Source organism: Rhamphochromis longiceps, linkage group LG13, assembly GCF_057381845.1.
Source record: "Rhamphochromis longiceps isolate RC_006_pf linkage group LG13, R_longiceps_female_GT1.1, whole genome shotgun sequence".
NCBI lineage: Eukaryota > Metazoa > Chordata > Actinopteri > Cichliformes > Cichlidae > Rhamphochromis > Rhamphochromis longiceps.
The window spans coordinates 16,559,183-16,575,725 of record NC_140569.1 but is presented as its reverse complement, the minus strand read 5'-3'; the positions used below and the strand labels follow the sequence as shown (position 1 = coordinate 16,575,725).

The 16,543-nt window shown below is 44.0% G+C and overlaps 1 protein-coding gene across 3 annotated transcripts in view; it reads left to right on the top strand.

The window, feature by feature from the left end:
- The window catches only part of zmiz1a (zinc finger, MIZ-type containing 1a), a 111,289-nt gene that overhangs the window by 17,847 nt on the left and 76,899 nt on the right, over nt 1-16,543 (top strand). For all 3 annotated transcript variants that reach the window (XM_085428005.1, XM_085428008.1, XM_085428004.1), the window contains exon 2: nt 11,723-11,838. The gene's annotated coding sequence lies outside the window, so the exon portion shown is untranslated. The remainder of the gene's footprint in view (nt 1-11,722; nt 11,839-16,543) is intronic.

The window sequence follows — 16,543 nt, the reverse complement described above, 5'->3', positions numbered from 1 at the left end:
GGTTTATTTGTGTTGCTCCTTTTTGATAATGACTTTAAAAAGATTTGTATTTCATGTACTTCTGTGAGACAACTAGCTCGTGTTACAGATATAATATTAATAGCAGTAACAAATCTTCAAAATACCACAGTACAAATTGTCGGCCATGTTATATTTCCGCTCTTTTAGCAAGACAAAGCCGCTTTCTTCGTATATCACAACAGCGTGACTGCACAGTAAAAGAGTGCAGATTCTGACCTGCCTGCACTTCAGCGGACTTCTTGTGTTGCATTATGAAATGAAAAATATGAAAAAGAAGGCCCACTAATGCAGCTGAAATAGGTTTCCTCAAATTCCAAATGCTTGTGAATATTATTAAAAGACGAGTTGATGCAACAGAGGGGTAAACATAGCCCTTTTCCAACTACTTTGAGGTGTTGCATCATATAAAAAAAATAGAAAGAAAGCATTTCTCAGATTCAGCATTTGATCTGTTGTCTCTGTAAGAAAATAAAAGCACTGGCTGTTTTTTTTCTTTTTCTCTCCCCCGTGATTTAAACATTTAAAATTTGCACATTAACCCTCATCACTCAAAAGAAGACCTCTGCGAAAATGCCTACTTTTACACTTAAGCTGTGAACAATTTTCTAATTTGTGCTGCGATTATCCTAATTTGAGCAAGTGAAAATGAGAGAAACTGAGAGCACATTGTGTGCCCTTTGATTAAGTGGGATGTTTGAATGTGGGTCTTCCACCTTCAAGAGATATTTGATACTTGAGGGGTTGAAGTGTTTTTGATGGAAACTCCATTAATGATTGATAACAGGAGGAGAGCGGTTATCTCCCTACTCCAGTACCATCAATAATTAAACGCTCTTTCCTAGCATTTTTTTTGGTGGCACATAAAATATAAGTCACCGTCTTGAAATCTTTAGTTATGATATCTGTCAAAGAGATTAGGGCTTTGCGTTGATTTCTTAAAACTCTCTTCTTTTGTGTTTTGAATAGCGTGCGTTTCAGATGCTTGCAAGAAAAGCAGCATTTGGCAAAGTTTCTAGCGTTTTGCTACATCGGGTACTAAGTTTTTCATTGACAGTTTTTCTGTTTAATCTTGTATTAATCAAATGAAACCAAATCCATCCATTTTCTTCTCCTTCTTCAATTCAGGCATGCTGGGAGGGCCTATTCCAGTTGTCACAGGGTGAGAAGCAGGGTACACCCTTGACAGGTTGCCAATCTATCCCAGGGCTTGAAACCAAATCTAGAGCTAAAATTGCTTTGCTAAGATTAGATCTTACATTTCGATACAACGCAGAAACTGATGCAGACCAAAGAGTTTGTGCCAAGTGAACTTAATGTAACCTTTACCAGTTCATCCTCACTGTAGTCTCTGGTCCAGCTGGCTCTGTGCTAAAGCACTGCCGCTCTTCTGCATATCAGAGCGTTATTTTGAGATGGTCGTGTGTCATGCAACATCCAAATTTAAACCTGGAATGACTCAGTCTGTGTGTATGCTGCAAATCTCACGCACAGACGCCACATGTCGAGTATGATGTTGAAGGACTGAGTGGATGGCTGAAGTGATGCTGGAGATTTGTGTCAGCCAGTGTGTGAGTGCGTGTCAGCGCCGCGGTAAAAAGTTCTCCGTTAGGCCAGCGCTGATTTGACCGCATCGAGACGAGCTGACAGGCCTGCAGGCTTCTCTGTGTCATCACCGAAGTTCCCATCAGTCCTTGCAGACGGAATTCTCTCAGAAGCCATCGTTGTACTTAGACACGGTAGACCTGATTAAGTCTTTATACTGCATGTGGCAGCCATAGAGTGGCTTGTCAGCCCACTTTCCTCAAAGAGCTCCAAGGCTGCTTCGAGGCACGCGAGAGTAGATGTTTTCACGGGGCTTCAAGTGGTTGTGGAGCCTTTCTCAAGCCAAGGTAATGATTATTGGCTCACATACATGCAGAGAATGCCTGGAAGCACTTCTGCTGAACGCTGCTCTGTTTCTTTGCGTCATGAGTGACACCCTCATTTACTGGTGTCAATATTCGAGTTATTCATTGACTACAAATGGAGCCCCGCAGCACTGCGCCTGCATTTCTTTGTTGTTCTTTTGGTCTTTTTACTAACAACAGCACCTCAGTCACTTAAGGTGAGCTCAGGGAAATGATCCTGTAGATATGAAATAAACATTAAGATGTCGGGATTTTTAAAAGATAGCAAAGAACAGTTGCAGCAAATGAAAAGAAAGAACAATAAAGCGATAGCTGTTCTTATCTGGACGCTAATCGGCGTGTCTCATCATAGCAGCGAGGCACCGTGTACTGCTCGTCTTATGTCAACAGTGTGTATTTACATAAGCTGTTTCCCGTCGGCCGCGGCTTCTGTCCTGAGAGCACCAGGCGCTGCAACAGTGAGGGAGTGTGATTAGATTTACAGATGGAGAGTAATGGGAAGAGAGTTAATAGCACAAAGGCATAAATCACAAAGAAGAGGCTTGAAGCATTGTGCTTGACCTTTTGAATGGTGATAATGATGCCGGAGACAGATACGCGCCTACCGGGGGCTGCAAAACCAGCACGCTTGCGTTTAGAGAACGTTGTCGTAAATGCAAAGTGGGCACGTGTGCGGGGTTAATAGGTGGGCTGGTCAACCTTGTAGCGTATTCAGACGACAGTGACAGCATGTATGAAGCTGTCAGAGCATTACATGTTAGAAAGTTTTCCACATACACAAACACACGAGCACACACAGGCATGAGCTGATACCTGGCTCTCAGGCTCTTTCTTTATGCGGGAAGTGAAACCTGTCCGCCTGTCTGTCTGCATGCTCATCTCCCCGTCTGTCCCTGCACCGCAGAGCATCAGCGGGGTTATTAGAATAGCCCTGTGGCTGTCACTGATAAGGCCTGTATGGGTGCTGCCACTGACAGCGCTGCCTGCCTGCGTGGCAAACACAAGTGGCCTGGCTGGGGGATTACTGCCTGCTGCCATTTCTGCTGATGCCTTTCTTTATGTTATCCTCTCCAGTCAGATGTGCTGCATTTGAATAACTTGGCTGATGTTGTAGAAATGGAACTCCTTGAAATCTCCACCTGCATACAAATGAACGTGCACGAAGAAAAAAAAATGCTTGCACATTCACATATTTAGCGCTTGTTAGCTTATTAGTCTCGGTGTCTCCATCTTTTCTTTCCTTCTCCCACTGACCATAACTGGTTATTTACAAGCTCCACTCAGAGGAGTGATGCTGAAGGGTTAGGAGGCTCACTAATCCACTCTGCTGCTGTCATTAGAGAAGCAAACAGACTATTACCACCTCCTCCTCCTCTTTCGGCTCATCATAAGCCGCCCGAACCACACAAACATATGCTTGCATGTGCACGCTCACACGCAGCTGTGATGGAGAGTGCCTCTTGTTTCTTTAGCGCTGCTGAGTGGAGCCCTGCTTTGGTAATTGATCCTGTTTGGTACATGGGGAGGAAGGGGAGAGAGCGAGTGAGCGCGAGAGGGAGGGAGGCCCTAAGTGTTGTCAGTTTGCTGCATTAATTTTTCAACTGTGGCCAGTGAGGCTGGAGAAGCGAGGAGGGGCCCTCGATGCAGAGCTCACTGAGAGGAAACATACTGTACCTAATGCTGCCTACACTTGTAAAGCAGTTTATCGGTGCTCATTCTAAAATAAGTTCCTTTCTGCGAGACGCAGTTATGATTCAGCCGATTCGTCTACTCACTCCCAGCCTCCTGCTGATGACAGATTTGTTTTCCTCTGTCTCCCTTTCTTCCGCGGCTCATAAATAGCCTTCTGGTGGTTGTGTGACTTGTGTGCCTCTTTGACTGGATGTTTGTGCCTTCTCATGCTGTACAGTATGTGCAGCTGGTAATAGGCAGGCCTCACTCTGTGCTTTTTGATCCCAGCTCTGGGCTCTGGTCCCGATGATGTCATCAATCCAGCTGAGAGGAAGCACACGCATTTGGGTTTTTGCCTGCCACTCTGTGTGGTGTTAAATAGCCATTATTACTTCTGTTATTCACAGCTCTTCCTCGTGTGCTGTGTTAAAATACCCCGATGTCATCACAATGCCGGTCAGCGACTGGAAAGAATCCCGCTGAATGATTTTAATGTCCGTCAGAGCCACATTAGTGAACACTTCCATGAGTCATTAAGAGGTGCTCACAGCCACACAGGACGTCACTGCTGACATTTGTTGCAGATATGAGTCATAATTTCTTGCTTTTATTTAATACTTCCTAATTAATTTGACGTGGCGCATTCGATTTACCGTTTCTCTTTCGGGTCTTCTGCGTAGATGCAGCGGCTCACGGCTGCTTGCAGATGTCATGCACTGGATCTAAAAATGCTTTGTGATGATGCAGTAAACACTCTGTGGGAGAGAGTTGCCTGGAGGCTGCACAGGAGTGAAGTCATGTTCGCTGGAGTTACAGCGCCCAAGTCCTTCATTGTCAGAACGGGTCGTGTGCAGAGGACAAATCTGCCCTCTTAACTTTACTTGAACGCGCCATGAGTGGATGGACCTAAGATAATGACGTTTGTAACAGATTTTGATGGTGTGGACTCAATCTAGTATATTCTGCAAATATCTGCACTCAAAAAACAAATGGTATAAAGACACTTAAAACGCTTCTCAAGTGATTAAGTGACTCAGGGACTGAGATTTTCCAGCATTCAGTTCATTGTAAAGTTCAGGTGGATTCTAAAATACCGCAGACAGTACATGACTCTTAGCGCCAGTTTAGTTGTCCAATAGGGCATCTACATGCATGCATGATCAGCTATAAAACAAATGGCATCTAGCAGTCAGGGCATTCAATTGTTTGAACTGAGAGGTGTGTCAGTGGATCCACTGGGAAACTGGCTTTATTTAACCTCAAAGTAACCATCACAGAAGGGGGTCCCAATCAGTGGGTCAGAACTGGAAATATGAACAGGAGTTACAGGATAGCTTGCGATATATCCCCATGAAAACTAAAGCTACGTCTGCTCGCTTGTGGAGATTCCAGTTTCTGTTTGCCTACGTGAGTCTCTAATGTATTTACGTCCAAATCATCTGTCAATAAATGCTATCCTCTCATTGGTAGATGCTCCTGTTGCTTGCCTAGAAGTTATTTCACCTGTAGTCACTTGAAGTTGCCAAATATCATTCACGTCTTGTGGTCTCCGGTTTCCACGTTGCTCCCAGCTTAAGCAAATCTGCAATCTCAATACATCACAATACACTCATTTCTTGTAGTTTATGATCTGTGTAACTGAAGAAAAACAAATTATGTATTCACTGAACTGTGGTGTTAGTGTTTTCGTATGATATCATTCAGTTTTAATAATTACGTTTTTTTGCTTTTCTTTGCTTTCCCCCATGAGGTTCTTTGTGTTTCCACCACAACTAACTTCACTTATTTTTTTTTAATTATAGTGACTTCATAGCATAGTGGTTAACAGGCTTATCATACTTATGAAAGATCCCCGGTTTGAGACCAGGAAGAGACACAAACTGGTTCCAAGCCTGGATTAATGTGAGGTGTAAAATCTGTGCCAAATCGAACATGCAGTGACCCATTGGAAATAAGGGAGCAGAAAAAAAGTATCAGTATTATTTCTATTGGACTTTTATTGTGAAGAGGACTGGAAAGAGTAGTTCAGTGTTTTGTTGCATAAAAACGAAACAATGTGGCAACAAAGTAAAGGTTGATTTTATTGTATTAGCTGCATTAGGTTGATTTCTGCCTCTGCAAGAAGCCATGAAGTAGTGAGTGTTTCCACACATATCACAAGAGGAAGCGTGAGCATATATCGGTATATCACAGCCATATTAAGGGTGTCTGTACCTCAGGAGTTGGTGGTGGTTCGATCCCTGACTGCTCCAAATCGTTGGGCAGAACCCCCTATCTTATTCATAGCCTTTCCTTTTTTGTTTTCTTTAGGTCACGAGCAGTTGTCCAAGCATTTCACTACATATCGTACTGTGTATGACTGTGTACGTGACAAATAAAATTTGAATTTGAATTTGAAGTTGCTTTCTAGTGTGTTCATCTGAGTATGAGGCATTTGGTATAAAGTGCTTGAGTAGGAAATTGCTACCAGAGCAATATTTTGTCCCAAACCTGGTTAGCAACGACCGTATCCTTCAGGTTTGAGAAGCTTTGATTTCTACCTCAGCATTATGACACAATCAAATATAAAAGTATACACTTTGAAGCATTTAGGTCTGTTTTCTTAGGCAAGAAAAGTTGATTTATGTGGAGGAAGTGAATAACTATTTAATCTCAACTTGACAACTTGACAAGGCAGGCCCAGGTCTGGTCGCACAGGTAAGACTTCTGTCTCAGCCCCGCTGTGTTTTGTCCCCTTCCGACAAGTGTGTTTTCTCTCTCAGGTTTGATTCTCCTTCGCCACGCTCCCCTCCTATCCTCTCACCCTCCTGCCAGCTTAGCTAGCCAGGACAGGCCTTATTCCACTCCAAAACCATGATTGCATTCTTGAGCTATTCCACCCCCTCCTTCAGAACAAGAGCCCTCCGCATCTCTCTCCCCTTCAAGTACAGGCAGCCGGGCGCATTTCCCCTTTGAAGATGTAATCTTGGAAATCACAGAGACATCTCCGGGATTATCTTAAATGTCTTCAGTATGTCAACAGCCTAGCCTCTGTTGCAGAGCAGCTCTGGCCGTTTAAAGGGTCGGCTGTGATGACAGCCAAGGAAAATGCCGCACCGCAGAGGTAATCACAGGGTCAGCTCGGTTGATTCCATTCAGGGCCGAATTCCCACTGCTAAAACTGGATGTTAACAGACACAATGAAATGGCGTATTTCCCCATGCGGCAAAGCTATGTTTACAGTGGAAGGTAATAGAAAGCAAGTGGCGCACTCTGTAACGGATGGTGTCGGTAGGTGAGGTTTGTTTATGTCAGTGCATTTTCCGAAATGTTATGACAATCCAAAGGGTGCAACATCTTAACTAGGTGTACACAATAAGATGAGAAGCTTCAATGAGTAGTCACGAGAGGGAAAGTTAGTGTACACCAAATTAAAGGCACATAAGTGGGCGCTCTTTGAAAGGGATCTCGACTTTGTAATCATATCAGATGTTATCAGGGGGGAGATTTTAGGAAGGGTAAGTGCTTGGAAACTAAATCAGAGACAGGCCGCCTAGGGAACACGTTGTTATCATAATTACCTGCTGAGCAGTGACTGCAGAACCGGTGTTGATGTTGACGCCGAGCTGGCCTCTTCTCTCTCTCCACCAAAGTTGCCTTGTGTGGGCTGCTGCCTGCCTCGACATCTCTTTGTGCTCTGTTCTCTGTCTGTTTTCTTTCTTTCTTGTTTTCTCTCCTTTTTTTTCAGCCAGTAACACCGACTGCAGGCCAGAAACTCAGATATTGTTTTGGTGAGATCGGGCTCGTAGATTGAGGACGGACTTGCGTCAGCGAGTGCGTGCGGGTGCTGGCAGGCTTTGGGGTCGCTCCCGGGAGTTGAGGCAAAACCGGAGACCTCATCCTCTCTGTTTCAAACAACAGACAGCTACTGCCGGTGCACAAGGCCTGCCTGCGTGGGGCTTCCCCCCCTCTTTTATTACAAATGATCTGTTTGAATGAAATACAGCCCTGGCTCCCTTACTGTTGGCATTTAAACAGGAGGAAATAACAGATGATGATATCAGAGCGGGAGACGGTGAAAGCGTGGGACAGGCCACTCAAAAGAGGAGAAACACTTGACCTGTTTGTTTGGGAAAATGGTATTCCTCTGCTAATTTCCTCCTGATAAGTATCTGACAGCTCGTAGTAAAGCGTTTTATCTTGGCTAGAGGAAAATGGCTTCTCTCGCTCATGGCGTCAATCGATTTTCAGAGCCTCTGCTCCTGCTTTAAATTGCAGTCGGTGGTTTTTTAAAGTTCTTCTATTTGCATAGAGGTAATCAATTACATATATTAGCCTGCTGCTTTTAGCTTAAGATGGACTTTCTCTTTCCTGCCTTCCTTCCTTCCTTCCTTGGATTCCTCCCATTTCTTTCTCCTTACCTCTCCAGACACTGCTGCAAATTCTCGCTCTTTCCTCTTCCAACTAACATAATTGACTGCTGTTTGCAGTGCTTGGGGCATTGATTTTTACTGCTCTGCCTCTCTCTCTGGTTTAACAGTTGATGAGTTGTGTTAAGACACCCAGGGACAGCCCTGGCTGTTTTAAGGAAGATGAGGTTTGCTTTTATTTCGATGCATAGCATATGTGTGCGTGCTTGTGCACATGCTTCTGTATGAATGCGTCTGTATGAGCTGAACTGTACGAGCGGCCACTTGAGGCGAGGATTCCCCTCCAGAAAGCCAAAGTAAATGTGGTGGTGTTAAAGGCTTTTAAAAGGCAAACTTAGGCTTTGTCATCTTCAGAAACTGAATCACTTTTAAGACCAAAGAAAATGTATTCGTGTCTCCGTTAGGGCTGCACGATTTTGCATAATTCGATTCTCTCACGATTTTCTTTTCCAGTATAAATATTTATTGCACTTATTAACTGCACATCAACTTCGTAACAGTTGAGACTGAACATAAAAACAATAAATAAACATAAAAACAACAAATGTCTCACGTTATGTTGTTGCCGCAAAATGTTGTACTGCTTGAAATTCCGTCTCCACCGTTGCTCGACGCTGCGTGTATAGAGCAGGTAGTGCAACAATAGAAAAATAGTTGCGGGACGGCACTGTGTAGCGTTTGTCTAGGGTGTTGATCATTTTCCTAAATCCCTCGTTTTGCACAGTGTTGATGGGAGCCATATCTTTGGTCAGGTGATAAGTGATAGCCTCCGTAATTTCATTGTGCCTGCGGGAGTTCGACGTGTATAGGGAAGCGCTGTATAAGGTTCCCGTTATTGATGTTTGGGTGGTTGACCGGGACGGATTTTCTCCTGTCACTTTCTCGTCATCCCTGACGTGCTCTCCGTTGTTTTTTCCCTGCTAATTTTAGCATCACACGGCACAGCTTCTGTATCACGTGGTATAAGGCTCCGCCCTTGTCATTTGTTGAGCAGGAAGAGTGAGCGCTTGTTTTCATGCAGATTACGTCCCGGATCAAAATGCGGTACAATCGTCGTCGTCGTCGTCTTTTCTTTCTTTCTTTTTTTTTTTTTTAAATCATTGTCATTTGGAAATGAGATCGCACATAAGTATGAATCGAGATCGCGATTTTCTAACGATTAATCGTGCAGCCCTAGTCTCCATAAATGTACACCCCGATCAACTGATACAGTTACCAGGACTGAAGCATTAACCAAGTGAAAACAGGAGACGGCTGACTCGAGCGGAGACAGGACAGAGTTTAGATTCAAAGGTGACAAGAATTTGTAGTCGCTCACAGGCACCTACAACTTCCCTCACTCCAGCCCCTGACATCCCACACACGCACACTCAGAAGTCATGGACACAGACACAAACCTCATTTAACGCGATTAGTCTCTTTGAGGATTTTACCGCAGCCTCTTATATCCTGGATGAAAGAGTTCACACTTCTGACAGGAAAGGGAAAAAAAAGCAGGAGTCTGCAGAAGCTACTCAGCTTTTCACTGCAATATTCACCACGTTATTAAAGAACACATTGCTATGTGCTGTGTTGCTCTCAACATCATCTGTAGTGTGCTGCTCAAGTGGTAGCAATTTTCTCGCAGTCTTGTGTCTCTCGTGCAGTATTTCAAGTGAAATTCGATTGCAGATCTCCATGTTCTAGTGCATTGGGTTTCTTATAAACGTTTGCATTCTTCACTGATTGCTCCCTGGCAGTTTTCAATGCGCAGAAATGCACTGCCATCTCAGTGTTTAGCTCTCTCTTGCACTCTTTTGGATGTGAAGGCTAATGTCGTTTTCAGAATATGAGAGAAAAAAAAGAGAAAAACCTGGTGTAGCTCTCTAAAGTCGAATCAGACCTAACATCTACTGCAATAAAACAAGCTTGCTGTTGTTTGTTTGCTTGTTTTTTATTCAACAAGCGAAGCGAAACACGTATTTCTTTCACGGCTGCCGAATTATGTCAGCTCGGAAAAAACAAAAAAAGGCGATGCAGTGAATTAAATCAATGTGAAACCAGCTCAGTAATGATGTAGTTGCTGCATTTTTAAAAATAAATGTATAACTCTCTCTTAAACCCATCACCTTTAAACACTGGTGCATGTTATAGCTGGGTAATAGCAACCTAATAGGCTTACCTGTCAGCACCGCGTGCTACGTAGACCCCCGCAAATCATATTTCTCGAACACCTGCTCGCCTCCCTGCGTATTTATGGCTTTCTTCTCTGCCCTGTCCTCTTCTTTGTTGGACTCTGTCCAAAATCAGCACCCACCCCACCCCCTTCTCACATTATAGTCTTCAGTATGTTCCCTTCCCATCATGGAATAAATGAACGAGCAGGTGCTGTGATGTATGAGGTGCCTGCCATTGCATCACATGGATTTTGTGTCTTTATTGATGGGAATAGTAAAGAGAGACAGGAAATATGGATGGTAGTGACCACCGCTTTTCCAACCATATGTCTGTTGTTCTCTCAATATTGGTATCAGCGATTTTAGGTGTTTTTTTTGTTTGTTTTTTTACATGGTGTTATCTTTTATGCATTTCAGTCATTTTATTCCTTTTATTATAGCTTCAGCTAACATCTGCTGCCAGGACAAAGCGTGCTGATTTTTGCTGATTGAAGCAAAACCTCTGTTTTCAAACTTTTGCAAAATATGGACACTAACAAAAGTGATCTAAGAGAAATCAATCAACTGGATCCCCAGACTTTTAACAAGATTTTAGCTGTCCACGTTTTGACTCTAAACTGCAGTTTTTAGACTTATTCTACTTCTTGACCAGATTGCATGTGAAGAAACACTGGAGGAAGTAGGGGGATTGTGTATCTTCCTGGGGGACTATTATTGTCAGTTATTATAAACTTTATTGCAGTAATGTTGCAGGACGCCGAAATGATTTAGTCTGTTAGCTTTTTATACTAAGCAACATTTGCTGTTTTACATCAAACACAGACTACAGCTGAGGCTGGCGGGGATGTGGTTAGTTTCAAAGTTATTTGGCCATAAATCAAAGTGTATGACAAAGTCAGTTTTGGAGCATTTGGACATCGGTGGTCAAGGGTAGGGGCTAGCATAGTACTCCGTTTCATCATCACAGCTTCTGTGGTGATGAAATTTGTACCAATCACAGAGACAGAAAGGAAAAGTTCTGATAGGCTAATCTCAAAACCCGTGTAAATTTGTGTGTTCTGGGCCTACGCTGGATTTGTATCGGCCTGTAAAGGGCGCAGTGAAGCAGTGAGGAGAGACTAAGAGAGGTGTATTAAGGCAGTGAATCTCGATGCTCAGTGTGTAATGGATTCAGAATGAGGGCTGACCAAGCAGCAGGCTGCTGATAACCTTTAGGAAGGACATTGTTCCTGTGCAGCAGGGGTGGGGGTGGTGGGGTCGCGTGGATGGGGGTGGTGGGGGGTTTACACAGGACTGCTGCTGCAGTATATACGCACGGTAGTGTGATTGGTGGTGCAGCTGTTTATTGGTTCATTGGCTCTCCGGCAGGGTTAGGAGGTAGAGTAAATGGGGCAGTATAGCAAACTCCCTCATGGCTTCCCGCACACATTTTTCAACTCCGGGGTGCATTTTTTTTGTTTTCTGTGATACATTTGTCCTCTGTCTGAACCAGGCTCTCACTGGCTTTCCATTAAAAGAAATGTAACAGCCTTCTTCTTCTGTCTCGCTTTCCCTTCAGATCGCCACTTAAGGAGAGGTCAGCGAGGGACCCTGCGTGAGGAATACATGACGGGCGGGGCGGGGGAGGGGGTGGCGACCACAGCGGCACTACCACCGAGGTCAAGGTTCACGCAGGTAAACGGATCTTTCTCTCATTCCGCATCTCATCGATTGTGCACATTGGTTGAATCAATCCTGCCTCCTTTTTCTCCCTGACTTGGAGCCGACTTGGCACGCAGAGAAAAAGTGAGGGAGTGATGTGGCTGGTTTGACTGGACACTCCTGAGCTGGTAGCTAAGGAAGCAGTCTGCAGCTGCTGTTTATGAGGCGCTGTGCAGGCTTTGCTTTAAAATAAAATCCCCACCATGATGCTTGTGGCCAGTGTCAAAATGAGAAATCATTAAAAAAACATGCTATGATTCAAGAACCTTTGATTTTCAAAAAAACCCCGTCTAGCTCGAAAGAGATTTGTAGTGACAAACAGTAATAGTAGGGCACGCTGTACTTTAAAAGAGCTTACCAGGACCTTATTGTGGCTCCCATTCAAAGGTCTGGTGCACTTTTCATTGCCCTAAATCTGAAAACTTATCAGCCATTTAAAAAGTAGGTCTGTAGTGTCTGTAGTGCTCCAATATTACACTTTTTATTTGCCTCCCGTTTTCTTTTCCACCAGGGATTAAGAAAAATGACTTGGGGGGAGGGGGGGCTTTGGGAGTTGGGTGGGGGCAGTTTAGGAAGCAAATAAATAAATAAAGTGCAAGGTAATCTTCCTTAATACTGTGTGTGTGTGTGTGTGTGTGTGTGTGTGTGTGTGTGTGTGTGTGTGTGTGTGTGTGTGTGTGTGTGTGTGTGTGTGAATGCTGAGCAAAGGCTATGCTTTGGGAGCATCTGCCCTGCACACAAACACTCATGTGCACATATAGCCAGCCCGACACAAATACTGTACACACCCGACTAGCAGGGCTCAGCCAAAGCGATTAGGACACGGACTTCAGAGTGCAGAAAGTGACAGGTTTAACACACACACGCCGACCATCAGCAGATTGACAAGTAATGCACAGCGAAAGAAAGAACAGAGCTTCCGAATGTGACAGCACACGACTGCAGACACATGAAAGTATAGGAAGACTAGTTTCACTGCTTCTCCCTGCGGCTGTCGTGCCTTATTCGTCTCAGCTCAAGCCCGTGGACTCATATCTGTTCTTCCTCTCTCCCTCCCTCACATTAACACATAGACTCGGCACAAACAGTTGATCAAACAACTGTGCAGTGGAGACAGAATTTGGCCAGACAGCCGGCCAGGATGAGTAATGTAGAGCCGCTTTGGCTTAATTTGTTTAGAAAGCCTATCATTGCTGCAAACACGTTACAGACTGTTGCTGTTTACTGAAGAGTATTTATCCCCGTAGCTTCTAACTGCACGCCTTTTTAACGTCAGCGGCGCACAGCGTGGCCACTGTTGAGGTCGAACAATGCGGCCGTTGTGAGGCGATGAAGCTGAGATTTAGGAGAGAGGAGGAGTGCGTTTTGTTCGCAGCGGTTAGGTGGACTCCTTCAGTGTGTGACCACACTAAAGGGGAAATTTTCTGCGTCACAGGGTTACAGCGTAGCTCGGGGCCTGTGTACATGTGAAGAAGGAAAACAGAGCTTTTTGGAAAACAATGACATCAGCCCTTTTAGGTCTTCCAGGCCTCTCACCCATTCTTTTGTGACAGATTTATGATCCCATTCTCAGCGTTCCTTTTTCATTCGTGTTTCATTTTTCCGCCATCCAGTGTCCTACACCCTCCTCTTTTTTTCTTGCCTTTTCTGTTTTGTCCCTTTCTTCCCATCTTTTTTCTTTTGAGTGCGTATACTGTACATCGACTATATGTGAAGGAGTGAGAGAAAGGCAAGACGAAGACACAATGACAGACAGCGAGTCTAATCAAAACTATTATTCTCTAAGGAGTTTTACCTCCAGCTTAGGAGACAGTGATGATATTCAAAAGACAGGGGGTGTTTATTTTTATCCTTGCTGGTGAGTTTCATTGTGGTTAACATCTTACGCCCTGTTTTTCACACGCACAAGCTGGCCGTTTTTGGATTTTGTGCTGCAAGAGGCATTTCACAAACAAGCAGAGGTATGAAGCGGTGAGAGTGGGAGGATAAGAGAGAACATTGTCTTCTCTTCTCCAGCTTAGGGACAGAGCAGAACAGGTTGTGTGAGGATACTTGCTATCCTTAACAATGTCTAACACAGCCTCAGGGCCACCTCTTCCTCTCTGACGAAGCTGGGAGTTGTGCAGAGTAGGAGACGCACATTCCTGAGCGTCAGATGGCCTGCTGGTACACTGTAATTGCTTTAACTTTGTCATCTTTAGACCTAATCACCACAATAACTTGGATCAATGGTTTTAATGATTTTATTTAATGGATAAAGATGATATTTGTCTCGCTTTTCATATTTATGACTCTGGCCAATCACTTTAAACAGTCATTGTGGTTTACAAACAGAATTCCTGCTTCAGCTTTGACTTTCTAACTCTTTCTGTGTTACTACTGCTCACTTTGAGTTTTAGCTCTATATTTAGATAACAGGGTTTAGATAATCTGGCTCTCCCTGGAGTTATTCTCACCTGGTCTCACTTAAATGAAACGATCTGCGCTTTACCTAGAGGGCGCTCATCAGATGGTCCTGGGCAGATCTCAGGAAATCGGTTTTTGGGACGGAAAACTTGGTAGGAAAGGACGCAAATACTTTAAAAAATGCTTAAACAGATGAAGAGCAACCATCTAGGGCAGTATTTGCCCTTTGGGGAAAGCATGTAAGAGCTCCCTAGCTAGGCAGATCCTCTTAGCACCTGCAAAAGAGGAAGACAAGCAGACACAGAGGAGGAAGGGTGGGGCGCAAACAGGTATGCAGAGCAGGCAGGCATTTATACAGGTACGACCAGATAGGAAGTGCACGAACTTCTGAACTCCTTCCAAACAAAAAACAAACGTAAGCTCGACGCCTGCTTCTAAACACACAAGGCCAACATTTTATTTTAGTTTAGTTTAGTCAGCCACACTCTTGGTTGGAATGAAACAATACAGCTGTCGTTTCACTTTGCCTTTAAAACACCAGCATTCTGCTAACGTATCATTCTCAACAGTCACTATGAAACAGGAAGCTCTCAGGATGGGATTTCTGCTGTTTTGAAATTCTCTTGCTAGCTCATGTGGACGGCTGAGCTCACGCCATGACGAGGCCTCTGGTGTCAGTTCACAAGAATTGCTACTCCTTGCACAGGATTCAGTCAAACTTACAAGTGTAACAGTAATCAGTCATTACCGAAACTGTGCTCAAGTTCAGCGTCGTATTTGTTGTTTTACTGGCACTTTTCCATTTTCAACTCACTTTATTGATCACAACCTACCTAATTATAGACATACAACGTACAAACCTGAAACACTTAACCACAAACACTGTTGAGTGTCAAGGTGTGTCAAACAAAGAGGTCGGTCGGCAAAGAGCAGTAAATAGTAAAACTCATTAAAAAAACCCAAAGAAAATAAATAGATTGAGAAAGAAATGTGTCTAAAATGAACAATCATTAAAAGAAGTCAAACTAAATAACCCCTGTCAAGAGTTAAGCGATCTAATAGCTGAGGGAATGAGAGATTTAAGTATCTATTTGTTCTGCACTGAGAGCAACTTCTTGATCTCGGATCACAAAACATGATCAGGATGATTAATAACCTTTTTTGCCTTCTTTATCACCTGATTCCTCCTGTAGTGTCCGTCAAATTATAGTGAAACCTGCACACAGTAATCACCTAATGGGTTTTCACCACACTGTGGTCAAGGTCAAGGGTACATTGCCGTAGTAGTAGTAGTAGCCGTGTGAGCTACTACATTGCTGAAGTTCTCGTTTTCGTGAGATCGCTGTGCTGCCCCATTTCAGTAATTACAAACCCAAGAAGAAGGAAAAGCAGACCAAGGCTTTAAGAAGCACAAATTTGCCGCAGATTTCTCCAAAAGCAGATATAAATTGAAATGACATCACTCTGGCGGTGGGCCGCCATCTTTGTGTGCCTGTCGGTCCATTATGTTATCCATCACTGGGTCTCTCTGTCTGGTATTGTCAATTACCCAGAGGAAAACAACATTAGAGGCCTGAATGGGACACGGAGCTGTGGCAGGCCTGACATGGCTGTGTTATATGATTACACAACCTGTTGGCTGTCGCCTGTCAAGTGTCTCCTGACTCTGATGAATGGCTGTAATATGCCGCGCATCACAACACGCCACGCCACGCACTCATTAATGGCTTCTCATAATGGCCAGGACGTTCCTGCGATGCCGCAGAAGGGTTCACAACGAGAGAGAGAAGGTGAGAGCGAGGAATACTCCCAACGCTGTACCGACAAACAAAAGATACACCGTGTCCTCATTTTAAACGGCAAGACGCCAACATCACAGTCACATGTAACTGCATAAATGAACGAATGCTGACAGAAATAAAGTAAAGGGGGGGGGAAATAAACACACACGCACACTGGGAGATGTAAGAATTATTATTTTTGAGTGTGACACATATGTTTCTCAATTAGATACATTCTAGTCAATCTGTGGCCTATTTGCATAGATTATCAGTAATGTGAGCAACGCGGCGTGCTCACCAGCATGTGGGAACGTCACAATAGAGACGCTCGAAGAAAGGAGATTGAATCTGTCGTCTGTTGGGTGCCATCTGAAGCTTAGCTGATTGCTCTTTCTTTCAGTGAATTAGGAGACACGCTACCCGAGATCCTCCAAACTACTCGACTCCCAGCTCTAACAAACAGATCTGATTCTCATAGAGACACTGCTCCG